This window comes from Giraffa tippelskirchi, chromosome 14, assembly GCF_054371585.1.
Source record: "Giraffa tippelskirchi isolate mGirTip1 chromosome 14, T2T-mGirTip1v1.2.pri, whole genome shotgun sequence".
Taxonomy (NCBI): Eukaryota; Metazoa; Chordata; class Mammalia; order Artiodactyla; family Giraffidae; genus Giraffa; species Giraffa tippelskirchi.
The window spans coordinates 32,578,376-32,599,944 of NC_137288.1; the positions used below are offsets into that span (position 1 = coordinate 32,578,376).

The following is a 21,569-nucleotide window of genomic DNA, read 5'->3' on the forward strand; positions in this document are numbered from 1 at the left end:
CACACACAGCGGCAAAGTCAAGTGCAGAGAGACCCTCACATGCTCTGTGGCCAAGACAAAGTCTCTGCCCACTGGACCCCCACCAAGGTTCCCATTTCCTGCTGAGGCTCCATTTCTCGGCAGTCAACTTTGGAAATTATTGTGCCATGAATGCAAAGGGGATCCAGGGTGTGACCTTGACCTGTGACCTCAAGGGATCACCATAAACAATACAATAGTCAACAAGCCATCCATTTATCTGAGAGGAAGCTGCCTTCCCTGAGGCAGGTGGGATATGTCTTATGATCATTTTTTCTTCATTCAGTCATTTTCAGTACAGGGAATATTGCTCTCTCTCCCACTATTCCATCAAGAGGGAAGGCTCTCTCTTTCTGACTTACTTCACTCTGTACAAGAGAAAGACAAATACCATATATTAATACATGTATATGCAATCTATATCACTACTGAGGATCCTACATATAGGGCAGCAAAGGAGACACAGACATAAACAACAGACTTTTGGTCTCAGTGGGAGGAAAGGGTGGGATGATTTGAGAGAATAGCACTGAAACATATTCATTACCATATATAAAATAAATGGCCAGCGCAAATTTGATGCATGCAGCAAGGCACCCAAAGCTGGTGCTCTGAGACAACCTGGAAGGAAAGGGTGGGGAGGGAGATGGGAAGGGGGTTCAGGACGGAGGGGACACTTGTATACCTATGGCTGATACATATTGATATATGGCAAAAACAAAAATCACAAAATTGTGAAGAAATTATCCTCCAATCAAAATAAATAGATATTTTTTTAAAAAAAGAATTTTTGCTAAATCCAAAGTATTGGAGGACCCGCTCTACTATATGAGTCTGGGTTTGAGAAAGAGAGGCTGAGGAAACTGGGTGGGAAACTGCCCACCAAGATGTGACAGAGCCAATAGGATGCACTAGTTAGTCTGGTGAACTGATCTGGGCTGATGCGCTAACGGGCTGATGCACTGCTTCGCAGCAGCATCTGTGCGCGTGTGGGGCCATCTGGAGGGTGTCCTCGCCTGATGATGATGGGATTTGATCTGAATAGCAGAGGGCAGCACCGGCTGGTCCAGACTACAGGCCAGACCTGCCCAGTGAAGGGCTCTGCACAGCCTCCCCTGCAGTTGGGATGCATGGGGTCAGCTCCAGGGCCAAGGGAGAGGCACCAGAGCAAACCACAGGGAGAGGGTCACTTCTCCCCACCACCCATGTTACAGTATGTGCTTTAGGGTTGGAATGAATCAAAGGCAGCTGGGTCAACATAACTGAGCTCAGACACAGAAGAGGGTCCACTTCCTAGGTGGCTCTAATGGTAAAGAACCCGCTTGCCAGTGCAGGAGACACAGGAGATGCGAGTTCGATCCCTGGGTCAGGAAGATCCCCTGGAGGATAGGTGTGCAACCCACTCTAGTATTCTTACCTGGAGAATCCCACAGACAGAGGACCCTGGCACGCAGGCATAAAAGAGGGCATCGCTTTGTCAACTATTTTGACAAAGATTTTGAGGGTCGAATGATTGCATTGTGTTGTAGGGACAGAGAAAAAATCAGCTGATTTGAATATCAGCTGCTTTTTCATTAGAAAAAAGAAGATTGGGTGTTTTTTTTCCCCTGTACTTTTTAAACAAAGAAATTAAATACCCTTCATTGATCTTCCACAAAGAAGACCACTCCTTCCCTTAAGGTTTTAAAAGATATCAGTAGGTAGAAGATAACAACAATGTATCCTAATTCAGGCCTGAAGGTGAAACCACAGGACAGGAGGAGTCCGGGAGGCTGTATTTTAAGAGGAGGCTGTATTTTAAGGGGAGACAGTTTGAAGCAAGTCAGGAAATGTCAGCATTTAAGAGGGTCTCGCTGTAAGGATCAGATCGAGAAAACTGTCCCAGGACTTGAGAATGCCGCTCCAGGGAACAGCTCCTCTGGGTCTGGCCCCCGAAGCCCCCTGTGCTGTGAAGAAAGCAGGGAAATCGTTTTCAGGTAAGATATGCCCACAGACGCCGCTTCAGTGATTCTGCAGGTGGGGACTCATATCTTTCCTGTCTCGGTGATTTATAATAAATGCTGAGGGTGCCTGGAGCCATCTCTCTGCATTGCTAAGTGTGTGGTTCACAGCTCTTTGGGGAGAGATGGAGCGGTTGAGCCCAGCTTCCAGCCCGCACAGGTGAGTGAATGGTGGCGGTGAGATTCGCAGGGTAAAACCAGAAAGAGCACTTCCCCTCCTCCTCCTGTGGCCCCTCTCGAGGCCCCCCACCCCATACTCACCCTTCCTCTTGAGGGGCACAACAGAAATGGGTAACAAAGAAGAGCTTGTGCCCCCAGCCTCCTGGACCTTCTGCTGTAAGGAGAAAGGAACAAAGCCTGGACCAGTGTCCTGGTAACGGGGGACAGGACCTGCCTGGGTGGGATGCCCATCAAGACCCTCCCATATCCTAGAGGACAGCACTCCCCACAGATGCTTCACATAAGCAGTGTTGCTGAGACTGTGGCATTCTTCACCCTTTTTCAGTCCATTGTCCCTTTAGTGCCTGTCTTCCTGGCCTTCAGTGATGCTCGGTAATTTCAGGTCCTAAAAGAAAGAGGGTCTTCCCCGCCTGATCCAAATTCCTCCCTTTAGTGTGATCAGCCAGTGCTCAGCCTGCAGGGAGCTCTCAGCGAGGCATTTGGACACGCAAAGACGACCTGTATCATCCCACAGATAGACGTCATTTCAGATGGCTGCTCTGCACTGGCCTTTGGGACCTTTGGCCAAATTACTGCGTCCCTCTCAGTTACTTTCCTCATCTGTAAGATGAGTGTCAGAATGCCTAATGTTTCAGATAGTTTGAATGACTGGGATCACACAGATAAAGCTCTTAGCTCAATGCCTAGTACAAAAAATTAGATCTTACATCATTTACAAAAGAAAGCCCAGATGGATGAAAAACTTAATACTTTTTATAAATAGAAGAAAATTTTGGAAAACGTGTTTATGATGTTGAGGATGGAGAAAGTATACTTAAAAATAGGACACAAATGCAAGTCATCAAAGAACAGGGTAATACAAATGGACTAAATCTAAATTAAGCATACATATAAAACAAAAAGCAAATAATGGATGGGAGAAGATATTGTCACCAAGTATAACACAGTGGTGTTACAAGTATAACCCTGGTGGCTCAGGGGGTGAAGAATCTCCCTGAATCTAGGAGACCCGGGTTCGATCCCTGGGTCAGGAAGATCCCCTGGAGAAGGAAATGGCAACCCACTCCAGTATTCTTGCCTGGGAAATACCATGGACAGAGGAGCCTGGCCGGCTACAGTCCATGGAATCACAAAGAGTCGGACATGACTGAGAGACTAACAACACTGTAACACAGAAAGGATGACTATCCAAAATATGTTTTTAAAAGATCTGCAAAAGTAATTAAAACGATATGTATCTGTTCATCTGTCAGTGGGCACTTAGGTTGATTCTGTATCTTGACTATTGTGAATAATATTGCTATGAACATTAGGGCACATATGTCTTTTCAAATTAGTGTTTTCATTTTCTTCAGATAATACTCAGGAGTGATTTGCTGGATCACAGGTAGTTCTATTTTTATTTTTCTATTTTTAAAATACCTCCATACTGTTTTCCACAGTGGCTACACCAATTTACATTCCCACCAACATTACTGTTCCCTTTTCTCCACATCCTCAACATTTGTTATTTGTTGTCTGTTTTATAATAGCCAATCTGACAAGTGTGAGGTGATATCTTATGGTAGTTTTCATTTGTTTTTCCCTGGTGGTTAGCAGTCTTAAGATCTTTTCTTACACCTATTGACCATCTGGGAGAAGGCAATGGCAACCCACTCCAGTACTCTCGCCTGGAAAATCCCATGGACGGAGGAGCCTGGTAGACCGTAGTCCATGGGGTCACTAAGAATCGGACACGACTAAGCGACTTCACTTTCACTTTTCCTTTCACGCATTGAAAAAGGAAACGGCAACCCACTCCAGTGTTCTTGCCTGGAGAATCCCAGGGATGGGGGAGCCTGGTGGCCTGCCGTCTATGGGGTCGCACAGAGTCAGGCACGACTGAAGCGACTTAGCAGCAGCAGCAGCAGCATTGACCATCTGAACATCTTCTTTAGAAAAATGCCTATTTGGGTCCTCTGCCCATTTTTTAATTGGATTTTTTTCTTTGATATTGAATTGTATAATAGGAGTTCTTCATATATTTTGGATTTAATTCCTTATTAGATCTATTGTTTGCAAATCTCGTCTCCCATTCTGCAGGTTGCTTTTTCGTTTTCTTGATGGTTTCCTTTGCTGTGCAAAGCCACTTAGTTTGATTAGACTTCAACGGTTTATTTTTACTTCTGTTACCATTGCCTGAAGAGACAAATTCATAAAAATATAGCTAAGACCGATGTCAAAGAATGTAGTACCTGTTTTCTTCTAGGAGTTTTCATGATTACAGGTCTGACACTTAAGTTTTTAATCCATTTTGAGTTTATCTAAATGGATAAAGACAATGTTACATATTTATGGATATATACACAATAGAGTATTACTTATCTATAAAAAAGGATGAAACCTTGCCACTTGCAACAACATGGATGAACTTAGAGGGTATTATGCTTAGTGAAATAAGTTGGACAGAGAAAGACAAATGTTTTCACTTATATGTGGAATCTATAAAACAAAACAAATATAACAAAACAGAAACAAAGTCACAGATGCAGAGAACAAACCAGTAGTTATCACAAAGTGGGAGGGGGGGCAAAATAGATGAAGAGGATTAAGAGGTAAAAACTAGCAGTTATAAAATAAATAAATCACACAGGAATGTAATGTACTACACAGGGAACATAGTGAATAATTTATAACTTTGTATGGTGTATAATCTATAAAAATATTAAATCAATATGTCTATTCCTGAAACTTATATGATATTGTAAGCAAAGTGTATTCAAATAAATGAAAAAGCAAGTAAATAAGAAAAAGAAACCTAACTCAATAAAATGATAGGCAATAATCACAACCGATCAGCCACATAAGAGAAAATACAAACAGCCAATATACATATACAGTGGCTCCACTTCACTTGGAAGAAGAAAACTTTTATTTAAAACACCAATAAAATTCTGTATCCTTTCATATCCTTTCTTAGGTTGACAAAATTAAAGTTAGGTAATATGAAAGGATGATGAGGTGGTGTGAAAGCATATAATTATACACAATTGAGGGGAGTGTACATTTTCACAACTGAAAGTGGAGAGCTCATTTTGCAACCCTTGAGAAAGTGTTAAGATGTATACATACAATAAGACACCTACAATAATGTATAACACAACACTGTCTACAGGAAGGAAAAATGTCAAACAATGGCTAAATTAAATGTGATATCCACATATTATGGAATAGTATGAAGTTGTTAAAATAAGTTATACCTGTATGTTCTGAAATGAAATAATCTCTAACACACGTGTTGAGTGAAAATGACATATAAGTATATACCATTTATACTAGATTAGGTAGATGATGGATAATACTTGTATGTGCTTAGTTGCTCAGTCGTGTCTGACTGTTTGGGACTCCATGGACTGTAGCCCACCAGGCTTCTCTGTCCATGGGTTTTTCAGGCAAGAATACTGGAGTGGGTTCCCATTTCCTCCCCCAGGGGATCTTTGAGACCCAGGGATCAAACCCACGTCTCCTGTGTCTCCTGTATTGCAGGCAAACTTGGGTATATTCTATTACTTTCCACAATCACATATATGTACGTAGATGCATTCTAAAGTGTCTAAGCAGGCTACATACCAAACTTAGAAGTGATAAACCCTGGAGAGGAGCTAGGAATGAGAACAGGCACATGGAAATAATTCTCACTGTAATGTTTTAATTTTTACAAGAAGAATGTATTCATGAATTCCTTCTGTAATTAAAATTAATTTTTAATTGAACAAATAAAATACAATAGAACCTATACCTCATCATAAACTTCAAAGTCTGATCTAAGAGATACATAATGATAACAGCCAATGTTAACTGAGAGATTATCACACACCAACCTCGTTCAAAGTGGTTTCTACTTAGGTTTTCTCTTCTTGTATGTTTCTGTATTTTCTATGTTTTTGCTTTTATCCTCAGGACAGCATGATGAGGAGGCACTGTTCTCATCCTTCCGGCAAGTCAGGACACTGAAGCAATAAGGAGTTGAGGTGTTGCCTACAGTCTCCACCTGAACCCCTGGAAGAGCTGGAATTTGCATACTGACAGCCAATCTGGTAAGTAGCCGTGCTCTGCACGCCTTCTGGCTTCTTCTTGGCTCAGAGTGGAACATCTGCAGGATGGCAGCAGCCTCCTGCACCCAGAAAATGGGCAGCCCTTCCCAGCTCAGGGCCCAGCTCTCCCCAGAGGAGAGAGTCTCTACCTTCTCACAGCCTAGGCATGTCACCCTGGGAGGTTGGCTTGCTGAGGGGTGGACTTAGAGGTGTAAGAAAAATTGGGGAGCCAGTACAGACATACGGGGAGGGAGATCAGACCAAATTCAATCTTCCTGAATTGGACATGAATTATTCAAAGAAATTAAATAAGAAAACCACTCTTATAGTAAATTGACTCTTATCAGATGATTAGCAAGGGGCAAAATGAGGCATTTGGCACCGGACATGAGCAATAAGTGAAACAATTCATTTGAGGCAAATCCAGCCCTGACTCCAGCCTCAGGCCACCAAGGGCCAGGAACTTCTCCAGATTGCTGCCCACCTGCCAGCCAGAGATGGTTCCCAAGCAAAGTCTGCTAAGGAGGGTCTTCTCCCAGGAGTGAACTTCTGCAAAAGTGAGTGAAGGAGACGGCCTATTTGCAGTTTAATAGCCACCAAGAAGAACTGCCATGAAATTAAGATGCCTGCTCCTTGGAAGAAAAGCTATAACAAACTTAGACAGTGTATTAAAAACCAGAGACATCATTTTGCTGACAAAGGTCCATATAGTCAAAGCTATGGTTTTTCCAGTAGTCATGTACGAATGTGAGAGTTGGACTATAAAGAAGGCTGAGCCCCGAAGAATTGATGTTTTTGAACTGTGATGTTGGAGAAGACTTTTGAGAGTCCCTTGGACAGCAAGGAGATCAAACCAGTCAATCCTAAAGGAAATCAATCCTGAATATTCATTTGAAGGGCTGATGCTGAAGCTGAAACTCCAAAACTTTGGTCACCTGATGTGAAGGGCTGACTCATTGGAAAAGACCCTGATGCTGGGAAAAATTGAATGCAGGAGAAGGGAGCGACAGAGAATGAGATAGTTGGATGGCATCACCAACTCAATGGACATGAGTTTGAGCAAATTCCAGGAGATGTTGAGGGACAGGGAAGCCTGGTATGCTGCAGTCCATGGAGTTGCAAAGAGTCGGACATGACTTAGCAACTGAACAACAAAAGAACTGCTTGACCTAAGCAGGTTCCACACTCAAAGCCTCCATGACTTGAAACCCCCTCTGACAGACTCCACCATGGTGGAGCCATTGCCCCTAAAATTCCCATGGAGGTGTACCCAGGTAGGAGACTAGAGGAAAGCCCTGGGCCATCCTTAGAGAAATTTCTGGACAAGTGGTTCTCAGAACCCCTGCATCAGAATACTAGTGGGTAACACTTACTTAGTGCTTGCTTAGGGCCATAAGATCTGCATGTGTTACCCAACTTAACTCACATTGTAGCATATAACTGTTCAGATAGTCCCATCTCACAGATGAAGAAACTGAGGTACAGAGTGGTTGCCCAAGGTTGTGTCATTAATCTGGAGGTGCAGAGGAGGAACTTGAACCCAGGGACCCCGATGCTGGAGCCTGTCGAGTGCTGATCAGATAGGATAACATTAAGCTAGAAATTCTAAGAGCAGAACCAGGGAATCCACATGTTAAGATGCCACTTGGGGGATTCTTATGCACCCAAAGCTGGAATTTTAGAATAGCATGTGCCTCAGATAAACACATTGCTTCTTTGGGGCTGCCTCTGTAATCTAGCTCATCTCACTATGTAGATTACTTGCCTCCAGGGATCAGTGTTGTCACCTCTTGACGTGTCCGCTGTCGCCAATCCCCACCCCAGACCCCTTAGCACAGTTCTGGGCATACAACTCAGGGAACACATTCAGTCCAGGGAGACAACTCTGGACACAGCTCTGAAGCTCACACTTCAGTTGTTATGAAATTAGCTCAGGTAGGTCTTTGCAGCCGGTTTAGCCCCCACATTCTTATCTATTCAATGGACATGATCAAAAGAGGATTCTAAAGATAATATTTTAAATTATCTTTTCAGTTCAGTTCAGTCACTCAGTCATGTCCGACTCTTGGCAACCCCATGAACCGCAGCACGCCAGGCATCCCTGTCCATCACCAACTCCCGGAGTTCACCCAAACCCGTGTACTTTGAGTCGGTGATGCTATCCAACCATCTCATCCTCTGTTTTCCCCTTCTCCTCCTGCCCTCAATCTTTCCCAGCATCAGGGTCTTTTCCAATTAAAAAAAATTATCCTTTATTGGGTGTTTATTCTGTGATGGGCACTATGCCAGGACCCCTAGCATACACTGACTCTGATTCTCAGGAACCTTCAAGGTAAGTAGTATTAAAAAGGGACAGGATTTCAGAGACACTGTATTGCTTGTCTAAGCCTGAAGGTCCCTTTGATTTCACATCACAGGCTCTTTCCCACATACTACCCAGGGTGGTCAGCCTTTTCTCAATCCCATGGATATAATGAGAACCAAATGACATCACAGATATATCAGCCAGGTTGGCTGGGCTCTTCTGTAACTTAAAAAACAGCTCCAGATCTCAGTGGCTTAAAACAGCAAATGTTTATTTCTTTCTCTAGCCACACATCCATCAGGAGTCAGCAGGGCATTTCTGCAAGCCGTAATCACTCAGGGACCTAGATAGGGCAGCCGCCCTCCTGAGGGTCGCTCAAGGGAAGCAGGGTCAAATCACACAAGCACATGGAAAGCTTCTGCTCAGTTAAATGAGATGTACATCTCATCTATTCATATTCCATTGACCCAAGCAAGTCTTGACCAACCCTAGTGTCAGTGGGGTGGGAAAGCATGACCAAGGCAGAGAAAAACAATAATGGTGAACAAATAATCTACACAGACGACCATGGATGGACAGAATGCTTTGGAAGGTACTCAAGTGAAACAACATGAAGTGTGTTTTCTCCTATAACAGCATGGTGGCGGTTCCTTGGCTCCAAGCTCAGCCTCCACATCTGCAAACCCATGGATAGCTCCTCTGTTATCAAGAATCTAATTATGACTCTTGTTTCTGCTCAATTATTAAAGACAAGGCAGTGAAGAGCCCTGGAAGAGGAGGAAAGTCTGTTGTGCAGCAATGACAAACCATATTTCATATGCATAAAGGGGAGAAATAAAAGAGCATTGCTTTTACTCTTATAATTGCAATTTCCTGCTCGTTTCCTTTTCAAATTAGTGGATGTAATTGTTTGGTAATAAAATATCAGCATAATATATTAGAGGCAGAGAACAGACGGGTTTAAGGGACAGTTGCCAAGAACAGGAGGGAGAGAAAAGAGTGAACAGAATCAGAGAGTACAAACCTGTGGGTCTTTCACAAAATGTGTGCTGGACTGTGTCCCAGCCCTCTCCATCTTTTCCTCCTTGACTCTTAACGAAAGCAAATGAATGATCCAGGTAAGTCGGTATTCTCCAGCTACCTTAAAATTCGGGTCAGTACCCAATTCAGACCACAAAGAGAGGCAGGCAGAAACAGAGACAGCGAGGTGGAGAGAGCAGGAGTGAGAGTTCAGCAGGGACGGAGGGACTGTGGAGCAGACCGGCTTTGGGAATACACTTGGACTTGGTACCAGCTTCACCACCAACTGACTGTGGCACCTTGGGAAGATTGTGAACCTCTCTGAGTCTCCATTCATTCCTCTGTAAAGGAGGAAGGGAAAAGGTCCTGTCTTAAGAGGTAGGTGCTCCACAAAGCGGAGCTATTCGTATTATTAGAAAATTAGAGCAAGTGGTTTACAACCCTGCAGGGAGGGGAGTGAGGCACCACAGAGGTCACTTTTGGCAAATGTCCAAACTAGGGAAGGCTTTTCTTTGTTGTTTTCAGTTCCACCATTCGCTTCCATTTTCTCCATTCTGGGGCCCTTCTCCCTTGACTGCCCCAGTTTTTCAAGGCCTAACCCGTGTCCCAATGTGGCTCTCAGGTCAACAGTACTTGATGTTTGCCACGACATTAACCTGCAACCGAGATGCTACCAGATAAAGAAGCCCGAAGGAGGTCGTCTTTGGAGGAAGGAAGAGGTGATGGATTGGGGGGCGTGGGGGGTGATGCCACCTCCGACCACACACTATCAAAGCAACCACCGCCTTGAGTGCCTGCCCTAATTGAGTGGTTGGACCCCATAAGCGAGCCCTAAATTGGGAGCCGTGGGAGGTTAGAAATTAAACAGTGGATTCAGTCTGTAACCTCAGAAACCTCCAGCCTGCTGGAGGGAGGAAGGGAAGCCAAGTCCACCCGTGGGGAGGTTCTCTACTCTGCTGCTCTCCGACGTGGGTGCCCCGGGAAGTCACTTGGTGGCCTGAGTTCAGGGACCTGGCTGTCCTCCAGCTGCTCGCCTGGGGCTCGCAGCCTTCGACAGTGACAATTCGGATTTTTTATACAAACATTGGTGAGCCGGTGCCCCTTGGAAAATATCCTCCTCTTAAATGCGATTTCACGGGGAAGGAGTGCGCGAGCGCCCTCCTGAGGAAGGTGCAGGGAGGGGAGGTGGAAGACATGAAGAACTCCCCCATACAGCCCCGACATGTCTCTGGGGAGGTAAGCCACGCCAGAAAAAGAGGTCTGTGGGAAGCCTTTCCAGCAGGACCAAAAATGGAGAAAATGACCCTGAGTTCCAGGAATAGAAAGTTAGTATGCTCGTAAAGTGGAACCTTCTGACAATAAAGAACTGAGGCTATGGGACGCTGGGAGCTCTCTACCGCTCTATCCCCCAAACCACCTCAATTTAAAGTGACCCTAGTGGAAGCTTGGTGAGAGTTTTATAACAAATATAGTCATTTTCCTTCAGAGGGAGAAAGTCCTTGTAGCAAACCTACAGAGGGAGATGCCAGGCCAAGGACTAGGAAAGTGGAGAGAAATGCTCAGAGGACAAAGACTTTTGAGGAGCGTGGGGACCCCACCCCCACCCCAGTAAGGCTTGACTGTCTTTCCCAACACCGCTTCTGGGGCCCCATCCCAGTCAGAGTCAGAGCCAGAGATGCTTTGCATCACAGGACCCCAGACATTCCCCCTCAGGTTTTCACTCAGTCTACCCACAAATACACAGGGAAGACCAACTATATGCCAGGAAAGGCACTGGGTACTTACTAAGCACTGCCTAAAAATTCTGGGGGACTCATCAGGTCTAGGGAGTGGTGAGTCAGAGACCCAGCCAAAGTGTTTGTCAACATCAAATACAGTTAATACCTGTGCATTTGGGAATCCGGAGGCCATGACTGAGCACAGCCTGCACTTGGTGAGGTGAAGTCCAGTGAGACAAAGTCGATTCCCATGGTCTGGTGTTTTCCTGGACTGTGGCAGCAGCTCATCTTTCCTGCTGAGCTGACCAGGTCCTCACTGTCCTTACACTCAAATGTGTCATTACACTGTGCCCAGTAGTGAGTCCAGTTGGGGGGGTATGTGACTCTCATCGCATAGCTACCTGAGAGACTTGACTGTATCTCACAGTGTCTGAAATAGAGTCTTAAGCAACAGAGTGCATTGTGTCCACATATATCGAAGGAAATGGGTGTCTAAATGTTTCTGCATAGTGACTGTTGTTGATCCAAGTTTATCCCTTCTCCCATGTACTGAGCTTCTCAGGAGATTTCTAGAATTGGTCAAAAACACATGTAGGTTAAAAAGACAAGGTTTCCATGCATATGGTGCTTAATATAAGTGTGTATTTCATCATTCTCAGCACCTCTCTGCAGGAGCCGCCTGGACCCAGAGCATTTTCTCAGCCAGTCATTTCCAGCCAGGAGAACCCTTGAAGCTTGTCTCATCACCTCAGAGTGCTTAGATCTTGAATTTCAAGTAGAAAAGCAGTAAGATAAGGCTAAAATTGAATGCTGTGAACAAACACACACTTATGACTCTACCCTGTGTCCCGGTTTCCTCCACCCACCCAAACCCCAACCTGGTAGTGCTAATCGCCTGTCCTGTGCAATTGAGGCTTCAGGCTACTTGACTTGTAACATTTCTTTTCTCACTTTTTAAGCTGTTTCTCATTTTGTTTTGGCCCCTCATCTAGACTGTAAAGCCATTGGAGAAGCAAAAATGTGTGACAAGATAGAACGGAACATGTCTTGCTTCGCTTTTCAGCCCTACCCCTTTATGCAGAATTTACAAGAGAGAAATCAAATGTGGTTTTGCAACTTTTAGACCCCTCCGCTCAATCAGGACTTAGAGAGTAGAAAATGCTATGTGCTCTTCCCAGACTTAATGGAGGGTTCTCCAACAGGACCACGTGCAGGAATTTGAAATGTATTTCTGCATAGAAGACTGCCACCTGACTCACCCTTGAGAATAGTAAGGGGACTGGAAGCAGGAGTTTGACCCCCACTTGGAAATCTACTGGGTGAGGGCAGAGTTGGCCAATGACTCCAGTGGGGAGGGCTGCTTTTCTGTGATTGGCCTTCACTCTAAGAGAACAAGAGGCGCCTGAATGTTTCTCACAGACAGATGTGGACCAGGTAGACCTAGGGCCTTTTTGTGTCCAAGTCAGTGGTGCTGCCTAGAAGAAGGAGTGTCTTCAGCAGAAAGAGATTTGAGGTTTACCACTGGATGTCCACGGCAAAGGAAGATGTCACAGTGTCCAGCTGAATTGGATGGGGGTCACTCACATGTCAGGGAAACTTCAGAACAAAGGGAACCAGAAGGGAACCTCTGAAGATCCCAAGAAAGTGCCCTCAAGAGGAAGAATCAGCTCTGTCCCTCGGCCCATACCAGAGACTGTGATGTCCCCAGCCAAGCGGATACTGTCTCATCCATTCACCACTCCTTCCCATGCCTCCAACCTTGTGAGATTCATTATGAGACCTCATGACCAAGGCAGGGAGTACAGAGCAAGAAACCAGGGAGCAGCAGACAGTCAAAGAGCCATGTCTCCTGTCCCACCCAGGCTTCCAGCCTAAAGCAGTTCAAATGATGGCAAGGAAGTATATGCAATTCCAAGTTTGGTTCTGTTTTGACCATCACATTAGACTCCATTGGAGAAGGAAGTGGCAACCCACTCTAGTACCCTTGCCTGGAGAATCCCATAGACAGAGGAGTCTAGCAAGCTACAGTCCGTGAGGTCGGTAAGAGATGTTCATGACTGAAGCGACTTAGCACGTATGCATGAGACTCCGTACACTATTTATTGGACCAGCCTGTGTTTATGGCCTACAACAATAACATCTAAAAATGAGCAGAAAAGCCATGATATCTGTCACAGTTCTCATCAAGCATTGGGGAAAATTATTCTCACTAATGAAGTTTAAAACAATGTCAAAAAAAACAAAAATAAAGTTGCATATTGGTGGTGTCTAAATTGCTCATATTCAAAATACCATGGAACAATGCCATGTTTCAAAGTTCTAGATAAAAGCCTAGCTTTTTAAATTAGAAAAATGATCCCCAGGACTTCCCTGGTGATCCAATGGTCAAGAATCTGCCTTGCAATGCAGGGGACATGGGTTTGATCCCTGCTCATCGAACTAAGATCCTACATGCCACAACTACTGAGCACCACAGCTACTGAGCTTTCACACTTTAGAGACTTTGCACCACAACTGGAGAGTCGACGTGCCACAGTGAAGGTCCCTCATGATCCCATGTGCCACAACTAAGACCTGACACAGCCAAAATAAATAAAAAGGGGAAAAAACAAAAACATGGCCCCCAGGGTAAGAGCAGTTAGGCACCAAAGAAAGAATTTGATAGTGAAAAGTCAGGAAATGATCACCAGGGCTCATCCCAAACCTCCAATCCACTCAAGAGACAGCGATCGCTGCCCTGGGGATGGTCACAGAAGGATGGCACCCATAGCAAAGGAGACCAGAGTCTGTGTGGGCCATAGCAGGAGATAAACGACAAGGCAGGGTCTGGGTGGACTGGGAAAGCTAATAAACAACAAACAACTTTAATTTTTTTTAAGTCCCCTAGTTTAAATATATTCTAAAAATTATAAAATCTAGCCATGTTGTTTAATTCTACTAAACCTTTTTCTCCCCAGCCATGCCACATGGCTTGAGGGTCTTAGTTCTCCAACTGGGGGTCAAACCAAGGCCGTGGCAGTGAAAGAGCCAAGTCCTAACCACTGGACGGCCAGGGAACACCAATAATTTGTTAAGGCTTCAAAGGGCTACTGAAAAGTAACAAACACAGTGTCTCTTAAGCTTCAGGGCCTCCTGGGAAGACATCTGAGTATAGGGCTCCCTTTAATGACATGGTCCTTCTGAAAAGTCAGGGAAAGGAGAGACAATGGCAACTCTCAGGAATCATGACGTGTCCAGGAAGAGAGCAGGGTACAGATGTCTGTATCCTGGTGCCTCATTCAAATTGCCCCATAGCAGCCCTGCTCTGGCGATGGAGTTCTTATTTTCCAAAATCCAAGGAGGTTGCTTAGAAACAGAAAAGAAGGCTCATCATCCATTGTCAAAAATGTCTTTTTATCCAGCAGAGTCTGGAAAAGCAGGAAAGTGGATTACAATGAGGAGTGTGTTGAGGAAGGCAGGAGGGGGAAGCCTGGTAGTTGCCCCTTACTGGCTCCCTAGGACCGAGGCTGTGTGTGTCCATACAGCCTACCTCTCACCCTGGACCCTTCTTACAGCCACTGCCCCCTTCATCTGCCACAAAGTCCCTCTTAGACCACTGCCTTCAGCGCCCCAGACCCTCCTCTCAGCTCCCTTATTTGCATCTTAGTTTTACATTCCAAGAGTCTCAGCTTGCTTGAGGATGAAAGGCTTGTACCAAGAGTGTTTTTCTGATAAAATCATCATATGTCCACTTGTGGCAGAGAAAGAAATCTTCAAAGACTGAAGCAAGCATCCAGCCTAGGGAAGAGGCCATTAGAATTCTCTACTAGTTCATCTGCTTTAACACCACCACCCACAACAACAGCAGAGCTGAGCACTATTAGTTATTTTTTAAGTTTTCTTTTGAATGTTCTCAATATTACAAAGACCCAAACTGAAGTCATGGTTAACAGAGTCTTCTCTTCCTATAGTTGGCATTCATTTCAAAAGAGAGTTTCTTTTATAATCCTTCTTCAGATACCAAATCCTCCTCACCCCCCACCTAAGATTCGTTTTACACAGGAGAGGAGAGTAGTCACACTCTCGGGGATTTGTACAATAACTCACTAAAGCCCAGTGTCCCCGATACTCACATGGGAGAAAAAGAAGACAAAGAAAAGGCAAATGAACAAAAGGAAAAATGAAAGTCTGGTTAACCTGGGAACTTGAAAAGAAGTGCAATCAAGCGGCTCCCAAGTAGAGGGAACCAGGGGCTCTGTAACCAAATGCAAATGGGCCCTCAGTGGAAAAATTGTGTGGGAAACGATGGAGGAGTGGAGAGAGACAGGAAGACGGAGATTTCTTTGGTACTTACCTGTATGGCATAGACTTCAAGTCGTCTTTAAGTGGAACTGACGGCATTACAAACACAATAAGCACTTCTAGACAAACTGGAATAGCAATCACTTCAGGAGCTGGGAAGCATTCACAATTTTGCTGTTGTCAACGCTTTCAGTGGCTTTAATTTTCAATGGTAAGCACAGCTTCTATATAGTGTTGTCAAAACTGCAATGAAGTCATGTCATTGAATATTAAAGGCCCGGCCCGCGGAATGCCAACACAGAGATTTGAATTTCATGCTCGCTCCTAAACATCAAGACAAATATGTCTAATTTCATAAAAACCCAGCCAGCCCCAGGGAGGCTGACAATCATATCTATTGTTACCCAAGTTTGCTAGAATAAAACCTGGCCTTCCTCAGTGTGGGGGGCCAAAAGGGAGGAGGAAGGAGAGGAGAGAGAGAGAGAGCAGAGGATTACCAAAGATAAGCAGTAAAAACTGGCTGACTTTGTGTGGATTTTGTCAACTGGGAGCAGAGCTCTGATTGCCTCCCAATTGGTATCTCACTTGACCACTTTGGACTCAGCACTCCCAAGTGGTACTGAGGATCCTCTCAGAAGGAATTCTTTGAGCCTAGCAAAGTGATATACTTTACCTCCGAAGAACCACGTATACCTACTGAATATTTCCTATCCCAAGTCAGCCTCCCTTAAACACAAGAGGCAATTCTCTGGGTTGCCAGAGTGATCAAACCAGTTAGACTGTAATGGATATGGATTTTAGGATCCACTGGGAGCTTAAGTTTGAGAGGTAGGTGGGGACCAAGGTGGGGAACATCTCCACCGGAGACTTCTCCACAAGTATTAACATGTTAAACCTAGTGTTCCAAGAAGATTAACTCTGAGATTCTTAGAAGCTCAATTTGCTCCAAAAGAAAGAGCAAAAAGCAGACGAGGACATGGGCCTTTTTGAAGGAGGAACATAAAGAAAATGGTTCATGGAATAGACTCCTCCTGCTCTTAGATTCACTTCAAAAAATAGACCCTTTGTAATCCCTCCTCAGACACCAGGCCCCTCACCCCTACTGCCACCCATACCCAACACCCACCTCACATTTGGAAGAAAATATTAATTATACTAACAATCCAAGGATCCAATGTTGTTTTCTAGCCTTCTTAAATCTATTTTTGCATCATGGCATGTTAAGATTTAAAGGTGTTTTCACAGCTCTTATTCTACGGGATTCTCATAATGATCCCCTGGAAAAGGTATACTAATGCTACTAATTTGATAATCATCTTTCCCAACCCATTTAAGGGTGCCAGATGCAATGCCCAGAGGATCTATGATTTGTCCAAGGGAATACACAGATTTGCCTAAGTTCAATCCTAGGAATTCTGACTCCAAAACTAATAATTGTTTCATCTCATTTTCCCCTCAGATGAGGTTCCTGCGTCTCATTCCATATAGCTCACACCCTGATCCGGTTGTGTGTGTGTGTGTTAGTCGCTTGGTCGTGTCTGACTCTTTGCAACCCCATGGACTATAACCCGCCAGGCTTCTCTGTCCATGGAATTCTCCAGGCAAGAATACTGGAGTGGATTGCCATTCCCTTCTCCAGAGGAACTCCCAACCCAGGGATCGAACCCTGGTCTCCTGCATCATAGGCAGGTTCTTTACCGTTTGAGCTACAGGCTATATAATCTGGTTGAGATGCATGCAAAAGAAACCTAGGATTTAAATTAAACTTGTTTGTTTTGTAAGGACACGAGTCTTGTCTCAGACGTAGTGAGGAAGGAAGTTATGAGGGTCCATGGATAGTGAATGGAATAAGTCTTTCTTACCACATTTCATATTTTCCTCCACCAAAGCTAGGAAGAAATAGGCATGATGAATGACAGAATGATGAAATTGTGGGCAAAAAGTCGGCAAAGAGGCAAAAATTCATAGTACCTTTCTCTAACCTCCTTCCTGTGGCATTTATAGCCAGGACTAAATCATCTAGCCATTGATTAATTTCATTTTGACCTCTCATTGAGGTTGAGGACTGTGCATGCTTTTGCTATATTTTCTAAAGCACTGGTTCCCAATTTTTGAAGTGCTCAGACACAAGTGTGGGCTTCCCAAGTGGTTCAGCAGTAAAGAATCCGCCTGCCAGTGCAGGAGACGTGGCTTCAATCCCTGGGTCATGAAGATCCCCTGGAGAAGTAAATGCAAACCCATTCCAGTATTCTTGCCTGGGAAATCCCATGGCAAAGGAGTCTGGTGGGATACTGTCCATAAAGTTGCAAAAAAGTCAGACATGACTTGCCAACTAAACAACAGCAGACACATAAGAAACAGGAGACACTTGGCAAATACATGGACTCTTGGGACATTCAATGACAGTGAGTCTAATCCAACAGGTCTGGATCCATGTTTAATGAACATCTTTAGGTAGGAAATTAGATGGCTAGGTCATGGCATGGATAGTGGAAAGTATGACTTGAACGGAGCAGGAAGCAGCTCTGTGAGGGCCTCCCATTTCATGCCAAGGCATTTGGACTCTATCCTGAAAGCAGTAGCAATCCTAATAGGATTTTAAGCATGGATGAGGCTATAATTATTTATTAGAAAGATTGCTTTGATTCAAAGTAAAAACTGGATCAGGCAGCTAAAGCTGGAAACAAATAGAACAGTTAAGAATCAGACTCTCCATGAGTCCCTGAACTGGGTCAGTTCTGAAGGAAACAAAAAATGGACAGCTCCAAGAAACAATCAGAAGATCAAGATCCTTGTGGCTGGGACAAGACGAAGGGATGGAGAAGAAGTCAGGAATGACTTCCAGGTTTGTGCTTGGACAACTGGAGGAATAATGATTGATGTTGGTTAAGTGTCAACTATGAGCTAGGCTCTATTCCAACATGGAGTCACAGCAAGGTACGAAAACTGCCCAATTTGGAAGTGATGGATTCAAGATTCAAACTCATATCAACTGGGTCTACAGTTCATGCTTCTAAATGGAGACTGAGAAAAACAATGAGTGTAGAAGTTGAGTTAGGAAAGGAGAAGAGGAAGAACAAGAAGAAAGAGAGGTAAAGAGTGGAAAGAGAGAGAGGAGGAGACCACAGAGGAAGTGGAATCTTGGAGGTCACAAAACAAAAACATCTACCAAGGTCCTGCAGGAAGAAGGACATTGACACCATAAGCAAGAAAGCAGTATAAGAACCAAAAAAGTCCTTCAGATTCAGCCACTGGACATCATTGGAGAATTCATGTGTGAGTCCATGAATTGATATGGGGAAATGGCAGGGACTTAGGTGAAAGAAAAGTGATGAAAGAGGTGACGATCCTCGCAGTGAAAAGGGACATCAAGGAAGAGAGATGAATTATTCTCACATTGAGCTTATGAGGCAGCAAGGCCTTGAAGAGGCTGCTAAGGAAGGTAGAGAAGGCAGTAAGGATATCTGAGGAGTGGAGGAGGTGAGTGACTCAGAAGTGGGAGTGACAAGGGTCTGAAATGATAATCTTTAGGGATAACAGGATATCATGGACATACAAAGTGGTTGCTGGAAAATGCTGAGAACCTAGTGAGCTTGTGGTTCCAACACTGGCCTGTGTGTGGTGAGGTTTCCTCCAGCTGTGCCCCTCAGCTTGTATGACTGGGTCCACTGCTGAGGATTTGCAGGCTGGCTTTGTGTGGATATACAGTTAGATGGGATAAGAAGAAAAGAGACAGATGTTTTGATCTGAGTGAGCAAATGAGTGAGTAAAGAAATGGGTGGCTGGATAGATAGATGAATCCTGAGTTTGGCCCCAAGAGCACATATTCTCATCAGACAAACAGGAAGCAAGGAGGAAGGCAAAGCAGGAGGTCAAGGTCCATATTCTCAAGGGGAGCACAAGAATGGGCTAAGGAAGGGTTGTGAAGAGCCTTTAGTGCAGGCAGCTGTGCCCCAGGAAAGCTCCCCTCTAGAGCCATGCCCCAGATTCCAGCCCACAGCAGCCCACCCCACCCAGGGCCTTACGGAGAATCACGTGGCAGGGGCAGCCTCTTTCAGAGTCCCTTGAGTTGGGGAGCCATTACTTCTGGATGTAGAACTGGCACTGTGTCCTCATCCCCTGTTTTCTCTTTCTCCACGTATGCTCATTTCTTTCCTTCGAGGTGCAGGTCAAATCATGCCTCCTTAATGAAATCTCTCATGCCCCAAAGCCTGACACATATTAAGTGCTTGATAACTTATATGCAGAGTACATCATGAGACACGCTGGGCTGGAAGAAGCACAAGCTGGAATCAAGATTGCTGGGAGAAATATCAAAAACTTCAGATATGCAGATGACACCACCCTTATGGCAGAAAGTGAAGAAGAGCTAAAGAGCCTCTTGATGAAAAAGAGGAGAGTGAAAAGGTTGGCTTAAAGCTCAACATTCAGAAAACTGAGATCATGGCATCTGGTCCCATCACTTCATGGCAAATAGATGGGGAAACAATGGAAACAGTGGCTGACTCTATTTTGAGGGGCTCCAAAATCACTGCAGATGGTGATTGCAGTCATAAAATTAAAAGATGCTTACTCCTTGGAAGGAAAGTTATGACCAACATAGACAGCATATTAAAAAGCAGAGACATTACTTTGTCAACAAAGGTTCATCTAGTCAAGGCCATGGTTTTTCCAGTAGTCATGTATGGATGTGAGAGTTGGACTATAAAGAAAGCTGAGCACGAAGAATTGATGCTTTTGAACTGTGGTGTTGGAGAAGACTCTTGAGAGTCCCTTGGACTGCAAGGAGATCCAACCAGTCCATCCTAAGGGCGATCGGTACTGTGTGTTCATTGGAAGGACTGATGTGAGGCTGAAACTCCAATACTTTGGCCACCTGATGTGAAGGGCTGACTCATTTGAAAAGACCCTGATGCTGGGAAAGACTGAGGGCAGGAGGAGAAGGGGACAACAGAGGATGAGATGGTTGGATGGCATCACCGACTCAATGGACATGAGTTGGCGTAAACTCTGGGAGCTGGTGATGGACAGGTAGGCCTGGCATTCTGTGGTTCATGAGGTCGCAAAGAGTTGGACATGACTGAGCGACTGAACTGAACTGAAATGTGTGTTTGTGTGTGTGTGTGTGCGCTCAGTTGTATCCCACTCTTTGCAACCCCATGGACTGTAGCCCACAAGTCTCCTCTGTCCATGGAATTTCCCAAGCAAGAATATTGGAGTGGGTTGCCATTTCCTACTCCAGGGCAACTTCCTGACCCAGGGGTCAAACTCAAGTCTCCTGTGTCTCCTGCATTGGCAGGCAGATTCTTTACCACTAGTGCAACCTGGGAAGCCCATGCTTAACAAATAATGATGATCATTTTTTTTATAATCATGTTGTTTCAATGGTATGTGATTTCTTATACCCTGTGAACTCGTCAGAGGTAATGAATACACCTTCTCATTTCAATAGCCCGGCACCCCTGCCTCTAGCCTGCAGGAGTTTGCACTCAGTGGTAGATGACCTTTAGTTTACAGGAAAGGATGAGGATAGAAACTCAGAGAGGAGACAACAGGGAACCCCCCAGGACCTACAGCCATATCCTGTTCCTGCCTCAGAGAGAAGTGTTTGTTGGTCTATCACTGAGGGCCCAGCAGGAAATGGAAGGCACCCAAGCTGGGATTTTGAAAAGAATTTGATAGTGGGATTAGGTGCAGGTTTAAGGAAGTCAACAGGAGATGTCAAGGTATCCTAAAATTCGAACAGTAGGGGCCTGAGGGACCAGAGGAGGGAGGAACTGACATTACTAGAACCCAGGGAGAGCTAGAGTCCTGGAAGAGGGCCCACCTGGCAGGAGCTGCAGGCATAAAAATAATAGCTACAAGCAGAGCTATTGTCCCAAGTGTAACACAGCAGGGCAGAAACATCCCAACTTCAGTCTCCTCATCACCCCCTGCACCCTGTTGGTGCATCCCATCACTGAACCCAACAGGA

The 21,569-nt window shown here is 44.8% G+C and overlaps 1 long non-coding RNA gene across 1 annotated transcript in view; it reads right to left on the reverse strand.

The window, feature by feature from the left end:
• Nucleotides 1–215: 215 nt before the first annotated feature.
• The window catches only part of LOC145534222 (uncharacterized), a 75,893-nt gene continuing 54,539 nt past the window's right edge, over nucleotides 216–21,569 (reverse strand). The window contains exons 9-15 of the long non-coding RNA XR_014074356.1: nucleotides 15,648–15,838; nucleotides 11,481–11,883; nucleotides 9,601–9,667; nucleotides 6,059–6,187; nucleotides 4,433–4,501; nucleotides 2,280–2,352; nucleotides 216–386 (exon numbers count right to left, since the gene is read on the reverse strand). This is a non-coding gene — a long non-coding RNA (uncharacterized LOC145534222). The remainder of the gene's footprint in view (nucleotides 387–2,279; nucleotides 2,353–4,432; nucleotides 4,502–6,058; nucleotides 6,188–9,600; nucleotides 9,668–11,480; nucleotides 11,884–15,647; nucleotides 15,839–21,569) is intronic.